Source organism: Triticum aestivum, chromosome 3B (assembly GCF_018294505.1).
Source record: "Triticum aestivum cultivar Chinese Spring chromosome 3B, IWGSC CS RefSeq v2.1, whole genome shotgun sequence".
NCBI lineage: Eukaryota > Viridiplantae > Streptophyta > Magnoliopsida > Poales > Poaceae > Triticum > Triticum aestivum.
Window position 1 is genome coordinate 792,635,959 of NC_057801.1, and position 10,932 is coordinate 792,646,890.

Below are 10,932 nucleotides of genomic sequence, written 5' to 3' on the forward strand. Positions count from 1 at the left end.
AAACATAAACATACATTGCTTGTATACATAAATTGAGCTAAATGTCTATCCACCAGCCCCCATATCAAACAATATAGTATAGTTGCATTAATCAATCAACATAGTATTTTTGTAAAATTGAAAAAATTACTTAGTTACACCTTGAATTAAAATCATTATTCATAAATGAATCGGCTAATAGTTAGATATCAAAGAAGGAGCACCTTGTATTTTTTTTGGTGGATCTTCACAAAAAATCAAATGATTGATATATAAACCTGATGTTCTATATATCAACTTGTTTCATCATCCGTTCTATTGTAATTATTTTATTCTATTAGTGGAATGCTATGCATTTAGATGATTCTATGGCACGAACAACTGATTCAAGTCTATTCCTAAATTATGCTTTGTATGTACTCTATATGGAGTTCTAACTGTGTTATCGACCCAGGTCTTAAATATCATATAGCCAACATAAACGACTTTTTTGCGAGGCTAGTATATTATGGAGGATTTTTTTTCTGCATGAGACCACCCAAATTATGTAATAAGAAGTTGGATGGAGTTATTTTCAAGTTCAATTTTGAGAAAGCAAACGACAAGGTGTTTTGGTCAGTTCTACAAGCATGCATGGTAGATGAAGGGTTTCTCTTTGATTTGGAGAGAGCTTGGGTTGATAACTTTGTTTAGAAAGGTTGTGTTTCCATTGAAGTAAATGATGATGCCGAATATTTTTTTAATCTAGGAAAGGGCTATGTCAAGGGGGGTCCTTTATTGCATATTATGTGTAATACAACTAATCATCAACCGGTGCATCAGTACAAGCTTGGCAATTAAATACTTTTTCTTTGCATTTATTAATCTTTTTTTGATAGATTTGTATTAGAGGGGTTTCATGATTATACAAAAGGAATAGTGTTTGGAGCATTTATCCGAAAGAGCATTGGAACATGATGGATATAGTGCTTGCCATTTAACTTCGCTAGACCATGACAGTGCTCATTGCAGACCCTTAATCATTGTTGCCTCTATCCTACTGTGGTGGAATAGTGGTGGAGGGTGTGATACGGAGTTGCGGTAGTGTGCGTATCTGTACTGGCTCCACCCACACATAAAACATATAAAGTGGATTAGTTATCTGAATCCGGAATTGTGCAATTGTATAAATAAGTAGCATAGACACTAGAAGTGATCCCGGACTCTCTGAGAATGCCTTAGCCCTACCCCATGTTTCATTGGTTTCACTACTCTCTTGTTCTTTACATTCATTCTTATGCACATTAATTCTCGTCACAAACACTCATGCAATATTTTCACTTACACGTGACTATTGTTTTTAATTACAATTAACGTGTTGGCACATCCGGATAAACCTCTATAAGGAGCAAAGACCATTTCCTAGCTCTCTTTGTGATTGATACAATTACTTCAAAAAGCCTACAACTCAAACATGTGGACTTGAAAGACATCATGCTTTTCTTCTGGCACCATCTCTGAGGAGCTAAACACATTTGGACTTTATTTTAATTTTTAGTTTACTTTGTTCACTAGTTATTTTACAGGTTCTAGGCAACCACGGCCGAGTTGGGGCATATGTATCCACTCGTGACAATAAAGCTCTGGGACTGCCTATTAAATAAATCTTCACATATATAGGACCAAGACCTAATTATGAAACATACAAAATTTATTCGAGTTTGCTTGGATTATTGTAGAGTAAGAAATTTATAGTTGATGGTAGAGAAGATCGGTATCAACATATGCAACTGTTTGATGGGTGGAACATCCAATTTAAATGCTTCCACGTATGATGAATGAAGTTAAATCTTTTTGACTAGACAGTAGACACTAATCACCAACGATGAAAGCATGGTTATACACTCATCTTGTAGGTACCTTTGCCAGTTGGGGAAAAAATTATAGTGCATTGATGACCCACTTTTACCCTGAAAATAAGCCCTATGGAGCCACACACATGACCGCCAACTTTAATAAAAAAATCATAACAAAGCCTTGCTAAGTCTTATTTGAGGTACCCTACTTTACTTGATAATTGTCCTCTTCATATTTATCCACCGTGGTTGGTGTTACATTTGTTTTATGGAGGGGTAAGTGAACCGTGTAAGACAAAACTAGATTTTCCAGCCAGAGGATCGATCTTTTATGGAGGGGGTAAGTGAGCAGTGTAGGACAAAACTAGATTTCGCAGCTGGAGGATCTTTTATAGATTATAATGTTACTTGAGCCTGGGGTTGTTAGATAAAATCCTTCCTAATCATTAGGCTTGAGAATTAGATAAAAAAAGGGGACATAGAGGAGTAGAGCTTGATTATCATTGTATTACATCCTACTCCTAGTTTGGAAAGGTAGAAAATATGAGCGGAAATTTTCAATATGCCTCTGATGTTGTTTTCCCGATCATAAAAGTTTATACTGAGTGTTTGTAGGTACTTAAGGCAAATGGAACGTTACACCAAGCGTACTAGTGTCCTGCATTAACAAATCTTGTGAAATGCCTACATAAAACAAGCCTGCTTACGTTTCACAAGCGTGTTATCCTGGGAGGATGGTGCAATAGAAAAACCAAAGACTTGAATGAAAGCAAAAGATGAATGTAGAGGTAAGTCAATGCACTATTAAACCTCATATAGACATAACTAAAGAACTTGCTATATTGAAAAAGGAAAGCTACAATATTATTCAACTGGATAGAGAGCTGACTTCCCTCGTTAAAGGATGCATTAAAGTATATATGCAGGAGAGAGTGCAGCGTTTTGGTGCCCAAGCTCATCTGCACCCGGTCAGTAAAAAAATCAAAATAAATACTAGAAAAATTTAAAAAAATTCAAATGATTTGGACATCTGAGCAGCTCTCAACAAAAAGGACAAATCGGGTCAGAACAGTGCGTGAACAGTAAACATTTTTACAGACCCCGGATTTGTCTTTTTTGCCGAGAGTTGCTCAGATGTCCAAATGATTTGAAAATTGGAGCGAAGCTCACGCATCAAAATATCTACCACGCAAAAAGAAATTGGAATTTTTTGAATTTTTCTAGTATTTGTTTCGAATTTTTTTCATCGGGGTGGGTGCAGCTGAGCCCGGGCTTAGAAATGGATTACTGCAGGAGAAACCTATATTGCCATGCTTCTTTGGAGGTACGTCCTACTATGGTTTATGTGACATTGGCTTCTCAATTAATGTTATACCTTATATTTCTTATGGCGAAATACACGATGAAATAGAACTTTTAGAAAGAACTTATGTTATTCTTCAAAATGTTCATACATTTTTTTGATACCTTTATTCGATGTTTTGTCCAAAAAGACTACTTGCCCAACGGTATTGACAAAAAAGACCATCTTCCAGACGAATTGACAAAACAGACTAGCCTAGCCGTGGCGGCAGGCGTGGCAGTTGACGCGTGGCGCCTGCCGCCACATGCGAAGGCGGCAGCCCCTGCCGCCATGATGTGAGGCGGCCGGTGGCCGATTACATGAAAAATACAACCCGGCGAGCCACGACGGAACGGGGGCAGGGCAAGTGGGCCCTGCCGCCATGCATCTAGGCGGCATGCGCTGATGGTGCAGCTGCACGGGAGCCGGGCCACCTGCACCCTTTTTTGGGCCATTGCTGATGCATGTATGTCCTGATGAATGGACCACTTGCTCGCTAGAGAACGAATCCTGATGCATGCATTTATCCACGCAAGTTTGCCATCGTTGTTTATTTCGATGAGGAGTGAAGTAAAGTGACCTGGCGCACGGCAGCAGTGCATGCCGCCTGACTGCATGGCGGCAGGGCCAGCCTGCCCTGCCCCTGCTTTCGTCACGGCTCGCCGGGTTGTAATTTTCCTGTAATCGGCCACCGGCCGCCTCACATCATGGCGGCAGGGGCTGCCGCCTCCGCATGTGGCGGCAGGCGCCACGTGTCGGCTGGCGCGCCTGCCGCCACGTCTAGACTGGTCTGTTTTGGCAATTCATCTCAGAGATGGTTCTTTTTGTCAATACCGTTAGGCAGGTAGTCCTTTTAGACAAAAAATCCCTTTATTCATCCCGTTGATCTTGTTGTGTTGGAGATACCTGGAGATTATTTTGTCCTATTATACGTGGGAGATTCTTTTTGAAAACTACCACGTGCTAACATAGACCACAAAGAGGAAACCGGTTCTCACAAATTCAAGCAAGAAGAAATGAAATACCATTTTTCTAAGTTAAAAAAAAGCCCTATCACCATGATCCCGAGGAAGGCGAGGATAAAACTATAGCCTAGCTCGCTACAATTTATTTTGGAACCCCAAAAGTCGAACTAGAAATAAGCCTAACATAACAGGAACAAGGGGTCAACGTTCAAGAAAAATTAAAATTTGATTGGATAATGGATTCAACTCCAGCTGTAGATCCACCTATAAATGAAATTTATGAAGTGCCTGAGTGGAAAGGAGATTGCGAACTCCCACCACTTGAACTCAAAACACTACTGGAGGACCTCAGGTGCAAATTTTTGGATAAACAAAAATATTACCTATCATTATAAATGCTAATCTTTCAGGGGGCACGAGAGGATAAACTTTTGATAGTGTTAAAAGGGCACCGTATGGTTTTCAGATATTCCATGAGTGAAATAAAAGGTACAAGCCCGTCCATTTTCACACAAAGTATACCTATAGAAAAAGGAGCTAAAGCAGTTATTGAGAGTCAACGGAGGCTGAATCCCTATACAAAGGATCTGGTGAGAAAACGAGGTAACTTCAAACCTAAAATGGCCAACCAGTTAACTTCAAACCTAAAAAGGGAGGGCTATCCATTGTACCAAACAATAATAATGAACCAAACCCTACCAGAACTATCTCGAATACGCAAAGCTTGCGTATCATTGCATTGATAGAAGAAAATAAAATGAGTACAGATAGGAGTATAACACATGACACGAACGCAGGCAGGCGTGAACATGGTGACTGGAGCAGAAAGAAAAGGGATGCTCGACCCGAAGAGAGGATACATAACAGCTAAACCTACCAAACCCAAACCAAGAGTGGCAACACCAAACCAACTCGACCATCAACATCTCGGGAACCAAAACCGGGGACACCTCGAGCGAGGAAGATGGCGCCTTCAAGAAGGAGGACGGCGTCGAGACGCCGTCGCCATCCGATCCGGAGGAACCGGGCCTATGGTTTCCCCTGAGCTCTAAGAGGGGCGCAGCCGAGGGCCTTGACAACGCCTCCAGGAAGGAAAACGACCTCCACAGACGCCGCCGCTGCCAGCATCGGCAAGCCGAGCAGGGATTTCTCCCAGGCCTGAGGCTGAGCAATCCCATAGCTACCGTGTATGGAAACAAAGATGAGGATGCCAACGCCGGTCGGAGTCACCATGTCGGAAGGGGGTCGGCGGGGCTGCAACTGCCGTTGAAGAGTGCCACCGCCTCCGAACGCACGAACATTGGATCTGGCAAAAGCAGGAGCTTTGAGGCATACAAGGTAGGGCGGGCGCGAAGCAAGCCACAAGGGGGTGGGGCGACGGCGATCGGCAACGCTGGCAAGCAAGGACTGGAGGGACGCAGATCCTGGATACCGTGGCCATAGTCGTCGGGACATCGGGAGACTAGGCAAGCTGGAAGGAACGCAGCTGCTGGGTCACCGAGGCCGGAGCCGCCCGGCAGAGGACGCCGGCAGCCATGGACACCGGAAGGGACGTGATGACCCACAAGTGTAGGGGATCTATCGTAGTCCTTTCGATAAGTAAGAGTGTCGAACCCAACGAGGAGCAGAAGGAAATGACAAGCGGTTTTCTGTAAGGTTTTCTCTGCAAGCACTGAAATTGTAGGTAACAGATAGTTTTGTGATAAGATAAATTGTAACGAGTAACAAGCAATGAAAGTAAATAAAGTGCAGCAAGGTGGCCCAATCCTTTTTGTAGCAAAGGACAAGCCTGGACAATTTCTTATAATGAGAAAGGAGCTCCCAAGGAGACATGGGAATTATCGTCAAGCTAGTTTTCATCACGCTCATATGATTCGCGTTCGGTACTTTGATAGTTTGATATGTGGGTGTACCGGTGCTTGGGTACTGCCCTTACTTGGACAAGCATCCCACTTATTATTAACCCTATTGCAAGCATCCGCAACTACAAAATAAGTATTAAGGTAAACCTAACCATAGCATTAGACATATGGATCCAAATCAGCCCCTTACGAAGCAACGCATAAACTAGGGTTTAAGCTTCTGTCACTCTAGCAACCCATCATCTACTTATTACTTCCCAATGCCTTCCTCTAGGCCCAAATAATGGTGAAGTGTCATGTAGTCGACGTTCAGCTAACACCACTAGAGGAGAGACAACATACATCTCATCAAAATATCGACCGAGTACCAAATTCACATGACTACTAATAGCAGGACTTCACCCAGTCCTCAGGAACAAACATAACTACTCACAAAGCATATTCATGTTCATAATCAGAGGAGTAATAATATGCATTAAGGATCTGAACATATGATCTTCCACCAAATAAACCAATTAGCACCAACTACAAGGAGTAATCAACACTACTAACAACCGACAGGTACCAATTTGTGGTTTTGGATACAAGATTGGATACAAGAGATGAACTAGGATTTGAGAGGAGATGGTGTTGGTGAAGATGTTGATGGAGATTGACCCCCTCCCAATGACAGGATCGTTGGTGATGACGATGGTGATGATTTTCCCGTCCAGGAGGGAAGTTTCCCGAGTAGAACAGCTCTGCCGGAGCCCTAGATTGGTTCCGCCAAGGTTCCGCTTCATGGCGGCGGAATTTCATCCCGTAAGCTTGCCTCTGATTTTTTTTCCAGGGTAAAGCCTTCATATAGCAGAAGATGGGCACCGGAGGGCCACCATGGGGCCCAGGAGACAGGGGAGCGCCTAGTAGGGGTGGGCGTGCCCCCCACCCTCCTGGCCAGGGTGTGGGCCTCCTCTGGTGCTTTCTTCGCTCAATAATTTCTATTAATTCAAAAACTGACTTCTGTGGAGTTTCATGATTTTTGGAGCTGTGTAGAATAGGTTTCCAATATTTGCTCCTTTTCCAGCCAGAATTCCAGCTGCCGGCATTCCCCCTCTTCATGGTAAACCTTGTAAAATAAGAGAGAATAGCCATAAGTATTGATACATAATGTGTAATAACAGCCCATAATGCAATAAATATTGATATAAAATCATGATGCAAAATGGACGTATCAACTCCCCCAAGCTTAGACCTCGCTTGTCCTCAAGCGGAAGCCGATATCGAAAAATATGTCCACATGATTAGAGATAGAGGTGTCGATAAAAATAAAATACGGACATGAGGCCATCATGATCATTCTTATAACAGCAACAAATATTGATTTTGTTATACGATTTCTTCTGCTCAAGTAACAATCAATTCACAATGTCAAGTATGGTTCAGAAACTTCATTGGGAACTAACAAACTATAATCTCAGTCATTGAAGCAATTGCAATTTATCACAACATCAGAAAGAGTCAAGAATAGAGCTTTTCAGCAAGTCCACATACTCAACTATCATATAATCTTCTACAATTGCTAACACTCACGCAATACTTGTGGTTATAGAGTTTCAACCGGACACTGAGAAAGATAGGGGCTTATTGTGTTGCCTCCCAACGTATTCACCTTTGGGTGATGTCAACAAAAATAATTCATGCTAACTTACATCCAATTGGATATATATATATCAAGATCTTTCAAACACGAGGAGCTTGCCAAAGGATAAAATGAAAAAGGGAAAGGTGAAGATCACCTTTACTCAAGCATAAAGTAAAAACCTAAAGTAAAAGATAGGCCCTTCGTAGAGGGAAGAAGAGGTTGTCATGTGCTTTTAGGGTTGTATGCACAAAATCTTAATGCAAAAGAACGTCACTTTATATTGCCACTTGTATATGGACCTTTATTATCCAGTCCGTTGCTTTTATTGCTTGCATAACAAGATTGTATAAAGCTTATTTTCTCTGCACTAATAAGTCATACATATTTAGAGAGCAATTTTTATTGCTTGCAACATGACAACTTACTTGAAGGATCTTACTCAATCCATAGGTAGGTATGGTGGACTCTCATGGCAAAAACTGGGTATAAGGATATTTGGAAGCACAAGTAGTATCTCTACTTGGTGCAAAAATTTGGCTAGCATGAGGGGGAAAGGCAAGCTCAACATGTTGGGAAGATCAACAACAACATACTTTAACTGAGATGTGATAAAACATAAGCCATTAAGTTGTCTTCCTTGTCCAATATCAACTCTTTTAGCATGTCATACTTAATGAGTGCTCACAATCATAAAAGATGTCCAAGATACTTAATGAGTGCTCACCCTCCTTATTACTTTCATTAATTGCAACAATGACCAAAACTATGTTTGTCAACTCTCAACAACATTTATGCCTCATACTTTCTATGTGTGAAGTTGTTACTATCCATAAGATCAATATGAACTCTTTTGTTCTTTTTATTCTTTCTACTTTGGATCATAGCAAGATAGCAAAGCCCTTGACTCAACCCTAATCTTTATTATAGATAGCTCACGGACTCGATTACATAAAGAGATCACCAAGCAAAACTCAAAAACTACTTGATATTAAAACTTCAATCTACTAGATCAAGATACTACTAAAGGATCAAACTAAGTAAAACGGTAAAGATAGGAGTGTGATGGTGATACGATACCGGGGCACCTCCCCCAAGCTTGGCAGTTGCCAAGGGGAGTGCCCATACCCATGTGATTATGTCCTCTGGGGTGGTGAAGTAGGAGTTGTTGATGATGTAGGCTTGTCACTCAATTTACGCTTAAGGATAATATTCCGCTCCTTTAGATCATCAATCTCTTGCTCAAGACTTAATATTCTTTTGCATAGTTCCTGTTTATTTTCCTGTAAAAGACGAAAAGGGATAAACTCGATCTTTGACTTCTTTGCTCTATCAGGGAGGCGTGACTTTTTAAACTCCACATGCATGTCCCCGGGTTGAGGTAATGGGGCTTCGTCTTCGTTTGAACTCGTCTCCTCCTTTCCCTTAGGCTCATAGTCTTCCTCTTCTTCCGTGGTCCAGCCACCATGCTCCAAGTCCCCCTAGACCTTAGGGTCTGCAAGATAATCAGCCACATAGCTTTCCCCTTTCGAATCCTGGGACGACATATTGATCTAAATCTGCAACAGGAACAACTCGAAACAAAAACAAAGGAGTTCTGCGTGATACGGTAGTCAAAGCCTTCGGGAGATTATATAATGAATTTTTACGGACCAAAATTCGTAACGTGCAAGAAAACGGAGTCCGGGAGGCACATGAGGTGGCCACGAGATAGGGGGGCGCGCCCGGGAAGGGTGGGCGTGCCCTCCACCCTCATGGAGGCCTCTTGTCCTTCCCGGACTACTTCTTTCTTTCCAAAATTATTAAATATTCCAAAACAAATAGAAATTGCCATTAGAATTGTTTTGGAGTCGGTTTACTTACCGTACCTCATACCTATTCCTTTTCGGAGTCTGGAAAGTTCTGGAAAGTGTCCCTTATGTATTCCTCCGGGGTTATGGTCTCAATAATATTAGTTTTAACATTGATAGGATTACCTGAAATATAATGTTTAATTCTTTGACCCTTCACCACCCTCGGACTTGTGCCTTCGAAGTTATTGATTTTTATGGCACCGGAATGATGGACCTCCTCGATAACGTAAGGATGTTCCCATTTAGAGAGAAGTTTTCCTGCAAAAAATCTTAAGCGAGAGTTGAATAATCACACACAATCACCTACGTTAAATTCTCGCTTTTGTATCCTTTTGTCATGCCAGCGTTTGACTTTTTCTTTGAACAGCTTGGCATTCTCATAGGCTTGGGTTCTCCATTCATCAAGTGAGCTAATATCAAATAACCTCTTCTCACCAGCAAGTTTGAAGTCATAATTGAGCTCTTTAATAGCCCAGTATGCTTTATGTTCAAGTTCAAGAGGTAAGTGACATGCTTTTCCATAAACCATCTTATACGGAGACATACCCATAGGATTTTTATATGCAGTTCTATAGGCCCATAATGCATCATCAAGTTTTTTGGACCAGTTCTTTCTAGATCTATTCACAATCTTTTTCAAAATTAATTTGAGCTCTCTATTGCTCAATCTACTTGACCACTAGACTGCGGGTGATAAGGAGATGCGATTCTATGATTGACATCATACTTAGCAAGCATCTTACGGAAAGCACCATGAATAAAATGTGAACCACCATCAGTCATAAGATATCTAGGGATTCCAAAACTCGGAAAAATAACTTCTTTAAGCATTTTAATAGAAGTGTTATGATCAGCACTACTAGTTGGAATAGCTTCTACCCACTTAGTAACGTAATCAACAGCAACTAAAATATGTGTATAACCATTAGAGGCAGGAAAAGGTCCCATATAATCAAAGACCCAAACATCAAACGGTTCAATAACAAGAGAATAAATCACGGGCATTTCTTGACATCTACTAATATTATCAATTCTTTGACATTCATCACAAGATAAGACAAACTTACGAGCATCTTTGAAGAGAGTAGGCCAATAAAAACCAGATTGCAATACCTTGTGTGCAGTTCTATCTCCAGTGTGGTGTCCTCCATATGATTCAGAGTGACACTTGCGTAGGATCTATTCCTGTTCATGCTCAGGTACATAACGTCTAATAACACCATCTATTCCTTCTTTATATAGGTGTGGGTCATCCTAGAAGTAATGTCTTAAAGCATAAAAGAACTTTTTCTTTTGCTAGTATGTGAAACTAGGTGGTATAAATTTAGCAACAATGTAATTAGCATAATCAGCATACCAAGAAGCAGCACGAGAAGCATTAATGACCGCTAATTGTTCATCAGGAAAGCTATCATCAATAGGTAGTGGGTCATCAAGAACATTCTCTAACCTAGACAAGTTGTCTTCAACGGGGTTCT